This window comes from Panulirus ornatus, chromosome 68 (genome assembly GCF_036320965.1).
Source record: "Panulirus ornatus isolate Po-2019 chromosome 68, ASM3632096v1, whole genome shotgun sequence".
Lineage (NCBI taxonomy): Eukaryota > Metazoa > Arthropoda > Malacostraca > Decapoda > Palinuridae > Panulirus > Panulirus ornatus.
The window spans coordinates 23,194,875-23,209,723 of NC_092291.1; the positions used below are offsets into that span (position 1 = coordinate 23,194,875).

The following is a 14,849-nucleotide window of genomic DNA, read 5'->3' on the forward strand; positions in this document are numbered from 1 at the left end:
TGGATGGGGCGTTACCCAGGGTTGTATGGGTGTGGCATTTTCGTAGGGGTGGTGTGAGTAAGAGACCATTCAGATTTTGGGGTTGGCACCATTTGAGTGCGACTTGGTAAGGTAGTTCCCTGGGCTGTACGGGTTGGCACTGTGGTGTGTGTACCAGATGGCGCCCTACTTTCGTAATGCTGGGAAGGCAGTGTCCTCAAATTGTTGGGTAAGAACTGTCCTTAAGACGTTCGAGAGACATTGTCCCAATAATGCCGTGAAGCACTGTTCTGAATGTGTTGGGAGGCAGTGCATTAGAATGCTGGAGAGATGCTGTCCTGGGATGCTTGAAAAGCACCGTCTGTGGTGAGTGTGGGAGGCGAGCCACTCGGGAGGAGGGTAGGGTTTGAGGAAGACGCAGTCCTGTAGATTTTGGAGGAACATTATCTTTCAGGTGTTGGAAAAGCACTGTTCTCTAGGTATAAGATTGCACTGTGGTGTGAGAAAGTCGTGTGTGTGTGTGTGTGTGTGTGTGTGTGTGTGTGTGTGTGTGTGTTGGGGGAAGACGGCGTCCTAGAAGAGTTAGAGGTTAGAAGGAAGTTCTTGGATAAGAAACTCTAACTGTAGTGAGGGACGTTCATCCTCTCGATCTGAACGTAAACGTATCGGTGGTCACGTACTTGTATAACAGTTTTTATGGGAGATGTAGGTGCACGGGCCGGGTGGAGGGTCAGTGCTACAGATGCTCCTGGATCGTGTGAAGTGACCAATATAATTCCGTTTTTAGATAAGTCATTTTGAGTTCGCGATGCAGCAGGCTCTTCCCCCGATCGAACAACGTATCTGAACACAAGTATTCGCTTACTTTGACCGGGCCTACATCTTGAAATAGGTAGTCATAGGTGAGTATCCTCTTCTCTCTCTCTCTCTCTCTCTCTCTCTCTCTCTCTCTCTCTCTCTCTCTCTCTCTCTCTCTCTCTCTCTCTCTCTCTCTCTCTCTCTCTCTCTCTCTCTCTCTCTCTCTGCTACCATTATGAGATCGATGACAGCTGACCTCGAGCTTGGACACAGTCGTGCCGGTTCGTGAACCATTCAGTGCGCTTCGGAGCAGGAGAAGAAGCGTTCCACTGAGATAACGTGAAGCAGTCGTGGCGAATGTGGTGGGTGGTGGAGCGGGTCAGCCACCTCCCACTTCATCCATAACTCAGAGGCAATCTTTTGGGAGATATAAGGATGCCGATCGTGACATTCTTAATTCCAGACTCAGCAGATAAAGTCTTTTGAGTTGAATGTCTACACCTGGCGGAATGCTCTTTGAGGTGAAGACGTACAGGGGTCTAAGTTTTATGTGTTCCTCTGTTGATGTATCAAAGAAAGGGTAATCTCTCGCGAAAGGCTCAAACGTACTGAAATAATCACCTATAGTCTCATGCCTCTAAGAATAGAAAGATGCCTTCCCATCCCAGAAACTAATATATGGCTTAAAATGCCACAGACACAAATTTTTTGTGAAGATCCTTCAAGAAAATCGAGCGATGATATAGGACCGTAATGCGTAGCTGATGACGAGCTCTATAAACGATACCATTATCATAATAACTGGCGATTCACTAGCTACCACCCATCCACCCACCCACCAACACACACACACACACACACACACACACACACACACACACACACACACACACACACACACATGCACCACTCTAATTTAATCACACACACCTTACATGATAGACGACGCACTCTCACGCACAGAAGATTTACGTAAGACAATTTTTCAAACACGTCTCATAAAACTCTCAGTGGCCGGGTTATGATGAATCGTCTAGTGGCTTTCAGAAAATCTATTGGGAACCCAGTCTGGTGAGGATGAGTAAGGGCCCCTGTAGCACTCATGAGTACGTTATTCACTCCTCCTGTGAGGATGAGTGAGGGTCCTTTAGCACTCATGAGTACGTCATACACTCAAACGGTGAGGATGAATGAAGGTTTTGTGACATTCACGTAAGTCAAAGTACAAACAGGTAAGGAAACTCTCCTTTAGGAAATTTGAATCTTTTTGACCAGAAGGAACGAGTGCGAATGGCAACTAAAATCACTTATGAAATAATGGAAAAGAATAAGAGGTACATCAGCGCGGTTTTGCTTGTGGTAAATGAAAAGAGGAGAGATGATACGAAGTAAAGAAAGTCACAAATCAATAAGGGTCATCTGCGAAATCCGGAGGATCATCTGTGAAATCATGAAGGTCATACGTACTACCGAAGGAGACAGAGAGATTCCTGTGGTTCAAGAGAATCGAAGAGACGCAGAAGGTGAGACAAAGAAAACCACATAAGAGACTGAGACACCACTGTTGATACTGCCTCATCCCTACAACCACCACTACTGATACTTCCTCATCCCTACAACCACCACTACTGATACTGTCTCTTCCCTACAACCACCACTACTGATACTGCCTCATCCCTACAACCACCACTACTGATACTATCTCATCTCTACAACCACCACTACTGATACTGTCTCATCCCTACAACCACCACTACTGATACTGCCTCATCCCTACAACCACCACTACTGATACTGTCTCATCCCTACAACCACCACTACTGATACTGTCTCATCCCTACAACCACCACTACTGATACTGCCTCATCCCTACAACCACCACTACTGATACTGCCTCATCTCTACAACCACCACTACTGATACTGTCTCATCCCTACAACCACCACTACTGATACTTCCTCATCCCTACAACCACCACTACTGATACTGCCTCATCACTACAACCACTACTACTGATACTGTCTCATCCCTACAACCACCACTACTGATACTGTCTCATCCCTACAACCACCACTACTGATACTGTCTCATCCCTACAACCACTACTACTGATACTGTCTCATCCCTACAACCACCACTACTGATACTGCCTCATCCCTACAACCACCACTACTGATACTGCCTCATCCCTACAACCACCACTACTGATACTGTCTCATCCCTACAACCACCATCACTGATACTGCCTCATCCCTACAACCACCATCACTGATACTGCCTCATCCCTACAACCACCATTACTGATACTGCCTCATCCCTACAACCACCACTACTGATACTGTCTCATCCCTACAACCACCATCACTGATACTGTCTCATCCCTACAACCACCATCACTGATACTGCCTCATCCCTACAACCACCACTACTGATACTGCCTCATCCCTATAACCACTGTCTCGTCCCTACAACCGCCACGACTGATACTGTCTCTTCCACACAGCCACCACTAATGACATGGAAGGGTACATGCTGCACTGGCTCGTGAATGCTGAGCCTTTTCGTTTTTTCAGCACTGGACCCGATGATCCTCCTTATCTCTGTCCCACGCGTTTTCGACTAATCTATTTGCTAAATGATTATTCAATTTTTTTCTAAACGAGCTTCGCAAATATAGTGTTCTCCTAAGTATAACCAATGGACTGACATAAAAGATATATTGTCCATATTCGTAATTGAAATTGGGGCGTCCGTAAACCTCAATGTTTATCAAGCTATAAGACATACAGACATGTCCACGTTAAGACTGGATCATCTATTTTTTTATATGTACAGAATCAGACGAGATACTTCGATGTCATATTTGAGATAACGAGAACCATACCAAGGATTGGAAGGCTTATGTGACATAGGAAACTATTCCCACATGAATCTATGAACAAAATGTGAGTTTGTTAAGGCTATAAAGTAACAAAAACTAACCCACACACCTGACGAGTTAAGTCTAGCACGTAAGTGTTTAAAGAGCGAGACTGGTACTCCATCAGGAGAGAATAAAAGAGATTTCCCAGCGGGTCAGACGTAACCGAGTTAGGTTTAACGCCTCTAAAACCGAGTTCCTTTCTGTTTCTCTTTCCAAAACTCCTCGCAACTTTCCCGTCTCCTTTGTTAGCTCTATAGTTCCACCATTTGTCAAAATAACATACATGGGATTACTAGAACATCTCGGCTATCTTGGGATCTCTACATCACACAAATGGCAGATCTGTCTTCAAGGAACTGTTCGTCCTGCTCAGATGCTGAGGGTTCCTCTCTCTCTTGTACAGTTCCTCTAAGAATACATAGGAAGGATGATTTTGTACAGTCTTACTACGAATGGGTTCGTTTTAGCTGTTCGTCTATGCTTAACAGAGTTGAGTCGATAGCAATCCCATTCATTAGTGTTTCCTCTCTGACCTAATGACTTAACCCAGTTGCTATAAGCCACAGTGTTGCTTCACTTTTCTTCTTCTGTATATATCATTTTGATTTCTACTCCCGAGAACAGATTGCTTGCCTGTTCACGCCATTAAATAGACCATGTTATACCTGGCCTACTGCTGCATCACATGATTACTCTGTGTCTGTGTGCAATCCAAGAGTGGGATGTAATGTTGTCTGTTTCTTTCCCAATACCTCAAAGCTTTGAAAGCCTTTACCCTCCTACGCTTATTTACTTCTCTGAGCAGTTATATCCTGCCACTCTCCAAAATACAGCTTTTCCGTCTTCTCAGAATTTCACGGATTCTTCCTCTTCTTCTTTCCTTACCTCTTTCCTTCTTCTAGCCCTCCTATGTGCTTCATTCAGAGCTTGATCTCGATGAAGAGATTTGGAGCTTTCGACTTTCCAATTCGCAAAAGCTGCCACAGGAGAGCTTAAGAGAAACCTTACACTCTATGTCGAGAGATCACTAGAGATAAACACAGACGTATGAGACCTTCAGACACCCAACATTGTCATAAGAGATATGAGGAAGGGTCAAAGTCTGCCACGTGTGAGTGTAAGAGAGACCAGCACAGTCGTAAGAGAAGTAGATAAAGATTCCAGAGAGAGAGAAAAAGAGAGAATATTCAGAGACGAGGAGGACGTGTACCAAGAGTCTTCAAAGCCTTGAAGGGATAAAAGACGAGTGAAACAATAGATAAAAGAGACCAAAATAACCTAGAGAAGACAAAAGAACATCATAAAAAAAGATATATATTCGCTGGAACTGGAACAGACCTTGAGTGGAACCTCTGGCCTACGAAAATAAGTAATCAGGTCAGCTGATGAACTGAGGTGCAACAGCAACGAAAAAACCACTTACGCCAATGTATGTATGAGGGACAGAATATGACACTGTGAGACTCGGGGAGCTATACCTGGAGACTAGAGGCTAATGAAGGATTAAAATGATCATGACATGGTTTACGAGCCTTACAAGGAGCGTAAGAGAAGTGGTATCAAATAAGAACAAAAGAACATAGAAGAGTCATGCAAATGCGTACATGAGAGTAGGAGGATCATGAAGAACAAAAGGTTCTTGAGATGTTTATGAGGGAAAAACTGAGACTTTGAGAGTTGTGAGAGGAACTTGATGTGAGAGGGGACTTATGAGAAGTGTTCGGTGTTCTCTTTCTCTGTTAAGGCGAGGTCAATAGGAAAGTTTCAAGGGGTCACCAAGAGAGGTGCCAACAGGTCACAAATAGACTACGTGTCAGAGGGTCACCAAGAAACGTGTACAGGAGTCGACAAGGAAAGTGTCAAGCGGCTTCTATGATACGTGTCAAGAGGTCACATATACACGTGTCAAGAGGTCACTGTGATATGTATCGAGAAGTCACCAAAAGGCGTGTATCAAAAGGTCACTAAGAGATTCATTCTGCCATGTTTTCAAATCTTTTTCCATTTTGTGGCACGTGCAACGAAACGAAAAATAATGAACAGAGTAATGATAAGAGACTAATTGTGAAATAATGATTATAATGATGATTATATTTATCAAATGCAGCAATCATTCAAATCACACTAACGATGATAAAGATTGAAAATTAAGAAAAAATACGTATGACTGATTCCAAAATTTTTGACAATTTTCAAGGTAACCACACTAAGACCAAATATATATATCACTCCAAATTAATCTCAACATCACGAAAAAAAAAACAAGGATAAGGATAAGGTCTATCTTCAGACTCTGAGATGTTACTCGAGAACTTTTCTTAACTTCAGGAGCAAAACAATGGTAGAGGGTCGAGATGAATAAAATTTCTCATCAAAAACGTATCGACGCGACGATACGTCCAACCGTAAAGAATATAAGATGGTCTTACTTACGACCTTGGTAATCTTATTCATCTTGAAGGTAGTCGTTTTATAACATCCAAGTCTGTTGGTTCTGATCTTGTATGTTCTTGAACTGATTAGCCATTTGTTTCCAGAATCTTGACATTCTGTCATTATATATATATATATATATATATATATATATATATATATATATATATATATATATATATATATATATATATATATATATATATATATATATATATATATATATATATATATATATATAATGACAGAATGTGTGAGCCATAGATAATGAAAGAGAGATGTGGCAGTAAGAACTTAATTGACTGGGAGAAACAGAAAGACAGACATACAGACGAACAGAGAAAGACAAGCTGAGATGAATACACAAAAGTATATCATAAAATAAAGAGAAACACATAGATGCAGACTGGCACTCAGATAGATAAACAAAATGGAAATCGGAACTTAGTCTACTCGAACAAATTTGTACACTACCTAGCAAAACAAGCACAGGAACCCAGTAACCTACCTCCTCCTCCTCCTCCTTCGCCAACACCTTCGACACCACCACCTTCAGCAGCAGCAACAGTAGCAGCAGCCCTCGAGTGTTCCCTGTGGATGCTACGTCCTCAACCCACCACCGTGTCTTTTCGTGTCTCTCTCGTGTCCTCACAGCGCCCCAGCCCCGTGGCAGCGTTGGTGGGTTGTAACCAGAGCCTCCGTGTGGTGTCGAGCGGGCTCATTAAAGGAACGCTCTTGCAATCTAAGCGTCGACGACCTGAGAAGAGAAGACGGGGTTTTGAGTAGCGAGATAAGGAAATCACAGGACGTAGTGAGGATAATGGAAGGTAATGATAGTGTTTACAGCCTTATGGAAGATGATGCTTAAGCTGTGGAAGTACAAGTAATTGAGATAATTATCCTAATCGTACAAGTCACAGGGAAAGTTGTGTGGGGCCTGGATGTGGAAAGGGAGCTGTGGGTTCGGTGCATTATTACATGACAGCTAGAGACTGAGTGTGAACGAATGGGGCCTTTGTTGTCTTCTCCTAGCGCTACCTCGCGCACATTTGGGGGAAGGGGGTTGTTATTTCATGTGTGGCGAGGTGGCGATGGGAATGAATAAAGGCAGACAGTATGAATTATATACATGTGTATATATGTATATGTCTGTGTGTGTATATATATGTATACGTTGAGATGTATAGGTATGTATATTTTGCGTGTGTGGTCGTGTATGTATATACATGTGTATGTGGGTGGGTTGGGCCATTCTTTCGTCTGTTTCCTTGCGCTACCTCGCTAACGCAGGAGACAGCGACAAAGCAAAAAAAAAAAAAAAGAATATATATATATATATATATATATATATATATATATATATATATATACACACACACACACACACACACGCCATTTCCAGCGTTACCGAGGTAGCGTCAAGAACAGATGGCTGAGCCTTAGAGTGAAAAATCCTAACTTGGCCCCTTTCTCTGCTCCTTCTATCCGCTTTTAAGGATCCACCATTTTCTACATCGGTCTTCCTATTGGCCTCAAGACGACCAAGAGACTAACACACTCTCAGCTTGTCTGTTCACACCAGCCAACATAATTCGGACCAGCCAACATAATTCGGACCAGCCAACACGATTCGTTCCAGCCAACACAGTTCGGCCCAGCCAACATAGTTCGGCCCAGCCAACGCGATTTGTTCCAGCCAACACAGTTCGGCCCAGCCAACATAGTTCGGCCCAGCCAACATAGTTCGGCCCAGCCAACATAGTTCGGCCCAGCCAACATGATTCGGCCCAGCCAACATGACTCGGCCCAGCCAACATAGCTCGGCCCAGCCAACAAAGCCACTAAATGACTAGATAAACAGATATCGCAGGACAATATTACTAAAGGAGGTAAATCTGAAATACCAGCAGACGACCCAAGCTGTGTTTCTGGTTCATGGAAGACCTTCAGCCAAGCTAATCTTATCACTGCCCGTCTTCGCTGATTACAGATTTGATTATGAGTCTCGGCTCTCCCAGCGCACCTGGGACCGCCCACGGGCGTCGGTGTGGGCGTGGTGAGCCTGTGGTTGCAGGCGTGGATGGCAGGAGTGAAGGTGGGCGTGGATAACGTAAGGGAAAGGAAATGTGTCCGAAAGAAGAGGAGGGAAGAGCTGGAGATGGGCGGGTCTGTGATAGAGTAAAGGCAGGATGTGGGCGAGGCTGTGATAGGGTAAAGACAGTACGTGGGCAGGGCTGTGAAAGGGAGAAGGAAGGAGGTGGGCGGGGCTATGAAAGGAGGAAGGAAGGAAAGGAAGGAGGTGGGCGGGGCTATGAAAGGGGAAGGAAGGAAAGGAAGGAGGTGGGCGGGGCTATGAAAGGGGGAAGGAAGGAAAGGAAGGAGGTGGGCGGGGCTATGAAAGGGGGAAGGAAGGAAAGGAAGGAGGTGGGCGGGGTTTTGAAGCAAGTTGAAGGAAGGAAGTGAGCGAGACAGTAGGATGGAAGAGAAATGCGGTCATATAGACAAGATGGGATTATGTCCTGATGTAGCTCAAGTGTGGGAGTGAAGGTTAATGGGGTTGTTACTGTTAGTACGATTATCTACGTGTGTGATGAAAGTGAATATGTGAGAAAGAAGAGCGCGTGGCGTTCTTGAAAGCAGAAGTAACGGCACGTCTTTGGGTTTGAAGGAAGTGAATTCTTTCTGTTTGAAAGCAGTAGACTTGTTCTCTTATTCTTCTTAGGGTGGAGTCTTAATATTTGCAGACTCCGTGTGTTTGGAGGAGGTGGAGTATGGCTGTTTGGAGGAGGTGTAATCTGAGTGTATGGGGAAGGTATGGGTTCTAGGGGTTTTAGAGTTAGTGTTTGGAAGAGGATTTGTGTGTGTGTGTGTGGTTGGGGGGGGGGGGGGGGGGGGAGGGTGTTTGAAGGAAGAGGATTTTGGGTATTTGAAGATGAATTATTGATGTTTAGAGGAAATAGATTTTAGGTATTTCGGGGTGTAAGATTCCAGTGCTTGGAGGAGATATAGTCTGTTCAACACGACGACAACAGCATGGAAGCCAATATAGGTTTGACTCCTAAATGGGAAGGTAGACATTGGCTAGACATACATGGGTTTGGCGTAGACATCAAATAAACCCAAAATATACAACAGTCACAATTCTTAAACCAGACACTGTTAAACCAGACACTATTAAACCCGTCACTGTTAAACCCGTCACTGTTAAACCAGACACTGTTGAACCCGACACTGTTAAACCAGACACAGTTAAACCCGATTCTGTTAAATCAGACACAAGTCTAATTTTGATCAGGGAGTCGAACCTTCTCCCTTTTCATTTCTTGAGCACTGGAGGCGATCAGCTGAGCGCTTAAAACCTCTCTGCTCTCACCAGTGAAGTCCACCACCCGACCCTGAGTGAATTCCATTGAGTAAATCGCTTATGGTTTTCTCGCTGGAAATAATAGACTCAACACAGGTTTTATTCCCCTGAGCGACTGTCATGTATGTACGTCGCGATGTCACATTAGAATATTTCTGACGCGTTTTCTGTTGGCGTTGGTAAATTACACATTGTAGATCGGGGGAAGATGCCGTCGGGATCTATTGCGTCATGAAGTGAACATAAGTTTTCCTCGATGGAAATAGCCTATACGTGTGTGTGTGTGTGTGTGTGTGTGTGTGTGTGTGTATACGTGCGTCTCCATGTGTATGTGTTAGTGTGCGCATTTACGTGTCTCTGATTGTGTGTATGTGTGTGTGTGTGTGTGTGTGTGTGTGTGTGTGTGTGTGTGTGTGTGTGTGTGTGTGTGTGTGTGTGTTCTGTGCGTGAGTGTGTGTGTGTGTGTGTGTGTGTGTGTGTGTCTTTCCGTGTCAATGTGTGTAGTTGTGGGTGTGAATGCGTATATGCATATGCCAATGACTAGTGTTCTTACCAGCTCTCTCTCTCTCTCTCTCTCTCTCTCTCTCTCTCTCTCTCTCTCTCTCTCTCTCTCTCTCTCTCTCTCTCTCTCTCTCTCTCTCTCTCTCTCTCTCCCTCCCATCACTTGTCTTCGGGAGCTCCCAGCTTGCAACAAGTCGTCTATCATCACCACCTTCCCTCGTAGCTTGCTGGCTCGCTGGGCGATGGTGTCGGTGGTTTTGCTCCTGCCCTTCACGGGCCGAACCAGCCCATTATCAGCCGGGCCAAGATAATGCTGCGGTGAGCCAGTCCATAACAATCATTCCTTGGTCGTAACTGCCTCGTAAAGCCAATCCCCCACACGGGGTTTACCGGATCTAGGCGTTGGCCACATCGCTGCACCCGCGTCGCATCCCTCATACGAAAACCTCCTCCTTCAAGAGTAGTGGCAGGGGTTGAGGAACTACGTGTTGGTGTATATATGATCTGATGTACTGCCATGTTGTGTCTTGAGGAAGCCATTGCCATATCAGAGTATCCTTGACACTGACTGGTGAGCTGGAGGGCCGTCAACGTCAAGTTATAACCTCAAGTCGAGGACGACTTCTGCAAGTGTTTAAAATAAACCTCGAGGACTAGGGCAGTCGTATGTACTGACCCCGGGGTCTGAGAGAGCCTCATTGACCTTGGGGATCTGGGGAAGTCTGACTGACTTCGGAGCTGGGGGGTGTCTGACTAACCTCGGGGACTGGGGTGGGTAATAGGGGCCATATAGCCGATGTGGAAATCCTTATATGGTACAGAACCAGGGTTGTCGTCTTAATGGCAGGGTACGAGAGAGGTGTAGTAATAAGGAGAGTATAGCTGAAAGAGCTGAAGAGGGTGTACTAAAATCGTTTGAACATATGAAGAGAATGAGTGAGGAAAAGCTGACAAAGGGGATATACGTGTCAGCGGCAGAGGGGGACAAGGTAAAGGGGTAGACCAAATAGGAAATGGAAGGAGGGAGTGAAAAAGATTTTGAATGTTTGTGGCCTGAATATGCAGGGGAATGAAATGTGTGCATGGTGTAGAGTGAATGAGAGAGATGTGGTATACTGGGGGCGACATGCTGTCAGTGGCCTGCGTCAGGGAATATGAAGCAGCCGTGGGAAACCACGGAAAGGTCTGTGGGCCTTGTAGATAAGTGGCTGTGGCTTCGCTGCATCACACATAACAGTTAGAGAGAATGGATACGATATATATATATATATATATATATATATATATATATATATATATATATATATATATATATATATATATATATATATATATATATATATATATATATATATATATATATATATATATATATATATATATATATATATATATATATATATATATATATATATATATATATATATATATATATATATATATATATATATATATATATATATATATATATATATATATATATATATATATATATATATATATATATATATATATATATATATATATATATATATATATATATATATATATATATATATATATATATATATATATATATATATATATATATATATATATATATATATATATATATATATATATATATATATATATATATAATATATATATATATATATATATATATATATATATATATATATATATATATATATATATATATATATATATATATATATATATATATATATATATATATATATATATATATATATATATATATATATATATATATATATATATATATATATATATATATATATATATATATATATATATATATATATATATATATATATATATATATATATATATATATATATATATATATATATATATATATATATACATATATATATATATATATATATATATATATATATATATATATATAAGAGAGTTGGGGTGAGAGAGTATCATATATATATATATATATATATATATATATATATATATGACACTGACTGTCATATATATATATATACTGTCATATATATATATATATATATATATATATATATATATATATATATATATATATATATATATATATATATATATATATATATATATATATATATATATATATATATATATATATATATATATATATATATATATATATATATATATATATATATATATATATATATATATATATATATATATATATATATATATATATATATATATATATATATATATATATATATATATATATATATATATATATATATATATATATATATATATATATATATATAAGAGAGTTGGGGTGAGAGAGTATCATTAAATTTTAGGGAGAATAAAAAGATGTTCTGGAAGGAGGTAAATAAAGTGCGTAAGACAAGGGAGCAAATGGGAACTTCAGTGAAGGGCGCAAATGGGGAGGTGATAACAAGTACTGGTGATGTGAGAAGGAGATGGAGTGAGTATTTTGAAGGTTTGTTGAATGTGTTTGATGATAGAGTGGCAGATATAGGGTGTTTTGGTCGAGGTGGTGTGCAAAGTGAGAGGGTTAGGGAAAATGATTTGGTAAACAGAGAAGAGGTAGTGAAAGCTTTGCGGAAGATGAAAGCCGGCAAGGCAGCAGGTTTGGATGGTATTGCAGTGGAATTTATTAAAAAAGGGGGTGACTGTATTGTTGACTGGTTGGTAAGGTTATTTAATGTATGTATGACTCATGGTGAGGTGCCTGAGGATTGGCGGAATGCGTGCATAGTGCCATTGTACAAAGGAAAGGGGATAAGAGTGAATGCTCAAATCACAGAGGTATAAGTTTGTTGAGTATTCCTGGTAAATTATATGGGAGGGTATTGATTGAGAGGGTGAAGGCATGTACAGAGCATCAGATTGGGGAAGAGCAGTGTGGTTTCAGAAGTGGTAGAGGATGTGTGGATCAGGTGTTTGCTTTGAAGAATGTATGTGAGAAATACTTAGAAAAGCAAATGGATTTGTATGTAGCATTTATGGATCTGGAGAAGGCATATGATAGAGTTGATAGAGATGCTCTGTGGAAGGTATTAAGAATATATGGTGTGGGAGGAAAGTTGTTAGAAGCAGTGAAAAGTTTTTATCGAGGATGTAAGGCATGTGTACGTGTAGGAAGAGAGGAAAGTGATTGGTTCGCAGTGAATGTAGGTTTGCGGCAGGGGTGTGTGATGTCTCCATGGTTGTTTAATTTGTTTATGGATGGGGTTGTTAGGGAGGTAAATGCAAGAGTTTTGGAAAGAGGGGCAAGTATGAAGTCTGTTGGGGATGAGAGAGCTTGGGAAGTGAGTCAGTTGTTGTTCGCTGATGATACAGCGCTGGTGGCTGATTCATGTGAGAAACTGCAGAAGCTGGTGACTGAGTTTGGTAAAGTGTGTGGAAGAAGAAAGTTAAGAGTAAATGTGAATAAGAGCAAGGTTATTAGGTACAGTAGGGTTGAGGGTCAAGTCAATTGGGAGGTAAGTTTGAATGGAGAAAAACTGGAGGAAGTGAAGTGTTTTAGATATCTGGAGTGGATCTGGCAGCGGATGGAACCATGGAAGCGGAAGTGGATCATAGGGTGGGGGAGGGGGCGAAAATTCTGGGGGCCTTGAAGAATGTGTGGAAGTCGAGAACATTATCTCGGAAAGCAAAAATGGGTATGTTTGAAGGAATAGTGGTTCCAACAATGTTGTATGGTTGCGAGGCGTGCTCTATGGATAGAGTTGTGCGCAGGAGGATGGATGTGCTGGAAATGAGATGTTTGAGGACAATGTGTGGTGTGAGGTGGATGATCGAGTGAGTAACGTAAGGGTAAGAGAGATGTGTGGAAATAAAAAGAGCGTGGTTGAGAGAGCAGAAGAGGGTGTTTTGAAGTGGTTTGGGCACATGGAGAGAATGAGTGAGGAAAGATTGACCAAGAGGATATATGTGTCGGAGGTGGAGGGAACGAGGAGAAGAGGGAGACCAAATTGGAGGTGGAAAGATGGAGTGAAAAAGATTTTGTGTGATCGGGGCCTGAACATGCAGGAGGGTGAAAGGAGGGCAAGGAATAGAGTGAATTGGAGCGATGTGGTATACCGGGGTTGACGTGCTGTCAGTGGATTGAATCAAGGCATGTGAAGCGTCTGGGGTAAACCATGGAAAGCTGTGTAGGTATGTATATTTGCGTGTGTGGACGTATGTATATACATGTGTATGGGGGGGGGGGGTTGGGCCATTTCTTTCGTCTGTTTCCTTGCGCTACCTCGCAAACGCGGGAGACAGCGACAAAGTATAAAAAAAAAGAAAAAAAAAAAAAAATATATATATATATATATATATATATATATATATATATATATATATATATATATATATATATATATATATATATATATATATATATATATTGGTTTTGCTGAGTTCCATTTCCTCGAGCTAACACCTTCGGGCTGTCATTGTCATTGAAAGTACAGCCCCGCCAAAGAATTTCTCACTCGAAAGGAATAAACACTTCCCTGCTACTGGAAGTAGTGTAGCCTTGGGCTGCAGGCGCCTTCAGAAGAGATCCTGGGGTAACACCAGGGTTATCACACAGAAACCTGCCCTGGGGTAACAATATGAAAATAAGTAAATAACGCATACAAACTGAAGAGCAGAGAGACGTACGTAAGGCAGCCCCAGAACCGCAAAGGTGATGATGCAGCCCCCTGGCAGGAGTGTCTGTCTGAGGGAGGGAGCGCTGGGAGAGAGAGAGAGAGAGAGAGAGAGAGAGAGAGAGAGAGAGAGAGAGAGAGAGAGAGAGAGACGGGGCCAGCTGACGGTCTGGCACATGCAGGCTGGTAAAGCCGCTGACATGAG

At 41.7% G+C, this 14,849-nt stretch overlaps 1 protein-coding gene across 2 annotated transcripts in view; it reads right to left on the reverse strand.

The window, feature by feature from the left end:
- LOC139747477 (acetylcholinesterase-like) overlaps positions 1-14,849 on the reverse strand; it is a 216,539-nt gene that overhangs the window by 62,661 nt on the left and 139,029 nt on the right. For both annotated transcript variants that reach the window (XM_071659845.1, XM_071659844.1), the window contains exon 2: positions 6,642-6,890. The gene's annotated coding sequence lies outside the window, so the exon portion shown is untranslated. The remainder of the gene's footprint in view (positions 1-6,641; positions 6,891-14,849) is intronic.